Raw genomic sequence first — 2,478 nt, 5'->3', positions numbered from 1 at the left:
ACTTCTGGGGTTATCGTGAGGTCGACATGTGGCAAGTCAACACTCATCCCTTCGTGATTCATGCGATCAGTCGGTTTTTCAGGTGAAATTAACCATGGAATTCACTAGTTAGGCAGCGAAGAAAATGGCATAATTAAGGTGGCTGGGACCAGTTTCACTACTTTTAAGGACCTTTTAATTAGAAGGGTTGTCACTACAAAACTGTATCACGTAAAAGAAATGTTATGGTACCATATCAAACACCAATTATTACTTAACAAAATGCGCTCACTATTTTGACGTAATAGGTTACCATGGCAACATGAAAGTTCTTCAAAAACACCCTATATTTCGTCTTTACTTGCTTATATCTTAATAATGAACTCGGTGACCCCCATTTTTTATTGTAGAATAGTAATTAGCATCTTGAGATAGAACTATCAGCAAAGTTTAAAAAAATTCTTGGGAGCCAATTCAGAGCTACCTTAATTTTTCGAAAATTTAAGGTAGCTCTGAATTGGCTCCCAAGAATTTTTTTTAACTTTGCAGATAGTCCTATCTCAAATTGCTAATTACTAATTTTTCATTTTTCAGGCTTCAGATATGTCCAGAAATGCCCCACGCGATGCACCCGGATTTCAATAAGCGTCACGAAGTGTCTGTCCCCTTGCTTTTCTCGCCAACTTCAACATCACTCGTGTCTCGGAATACAAACAATTTACGTCAAAAAGTGTCCCTCAAATGCTGCTTAAGTAAAGATTAACTGCTGCATTTACCTAAAGCTTAAAATAACGCTAACCTTTATCCTTACCTTGTTGTTGAAAATAGCTAGCAATTGCTTAGACTTAAAGCGACACTTCGTGTCGAATATCAAAATTGGGCGTGCATCTAATTAGGTGCATTTCTGGATATATAAGTGCACCTGTCAACCCTACCATTGCAAACAGTGGGCTAGTTAAGGAGATATGAGATTGGTGTATCCAGCACAAAGTTTGGTTCCTAGTTACAGGTACACTGGCACATATTCCTGGGAAATTAAATGATGAACCTGATAAAAGAATCCCGGTTATCAAGGAATGAAACAGTGGTGTATTGATAGGTCTCTCTACATGTCTGTAATGAACTAATTAAGAATTAAGCCTAATATCGATCTGTTTGCCTCTAGACTTAATTTTCAGGTTGAGAAATATGTTTAATGTAAGACCTGATCCTGGAGCCTTTTAACCATTTCCACCTTTCTGTATTATTCCAAGAGCCTTCTATAATGTATACAGTTACTTACCCGTGGAAGGCCCAAACATTGTCTTTACCAGCACATGCAGAAATACTGCTTCCACTTCACAAACAACTCCAGCTCCTTGCATGCCACCTGTCGGGGTGGGAAGTTAACCCCGTTTCGGCTACTTAGCAGATGGTATTAATTTTCTTTATACGCTGTACAAGGATGGATGTTCTCATAGTACAATTAAAACCACAAGGACTGCTCTCTCCACTGTGGTTTTCCTACCAGAAGGACACTCATTTGGTCATCATCCTCTCGCAATAAGATTCTTAAAAGGTTTATATTGAGGCCCACATTGCCTCAATATCAAGAAATATATGGAACATTGGTGATGTGCTACAATGCATAAAATCACTGGGTGTCCTGGGTGATAACGAAGAAATGTGTTCTTGTTAACTATGTTACTTTCTATAGGCAACTTTGTCAGACAATTCACAGCCTTAAAATTATTGATATGAATACGAGTGATGATTGTGTATTGTTTCAGATATCCACATTACTTTAAACATCTAAACCTGGAAAGCACCAGGAACCACTAGTTTTTAATAAAAGCCTACTCTCCAGATAGAGCCTTATGTGTTGTAAGATGCTTTTGGTACTTGGACGTCTGGCCACTGGGTAAGATGTGTAACTGCGCGCGTCAGACCACGCACGACCCGTCATACCATCCCACCCAAACCATCACCTTCGCACTTTGTTTCAACTGGTATGCCGGGGCAACGTCGCACTTCTGAGAGCCCCATACGATGTGGTTTTCTGGATTCGGGAAATGAAATAGCTACTTACGACACTCATCTATAAATGAGAAGTTCTCCCAATGCTCTGCCGTGAGATTTTCAAACGAGACCTTCTGTGCTTTTCACTTAACATTGGTATCCTCTTTCGCTTGAAGGCTTTGCATCCTTTGTTGACGGTCTTTGTTGGTCAATCTCCATACCGTTTTGCTCGAAACGTTGAAATTGTGATGTTGAACTTTTTGGGCAATCTTTCTTGTTGAATTAGTACGCTTATACTTAGCTTTAGTCATTACATTTCACGCATAATTTGTCAAAACAGACGGCCGTCCACTCCTTGGTTTGTCCTCGAAGGACTTCCTTTTTGACCACTTGTTTACCCATCGTTCGGTCTTTTTAAACAATTTGCACTTTCTTTGATTGAATGGCCAGATGACCCGCATAAAATAGCTGCCTGAGCTCTAGCACAAACAGTGACTGCCT

This window comes from Montipora foliosa, chromosome 1 (assembly GCF_036669935.1).
Source record: "Montipora foliosa isolate CH-2021 chromosome 1, ASM3666993v2, whole genome shotgun sequence".
Taxonomy (NCBI): domain Eukaryota; kingdom Metazoa; phylum Cnidaria; class Anthozoa; order Scleractinia; family Acroporidae; genus Montipora; species Montipora foliosa.
The sequence above is the reverse complement of the archived record's forward strand: the minus strand, read 5'-3'. Positions refer to the sequence as shown.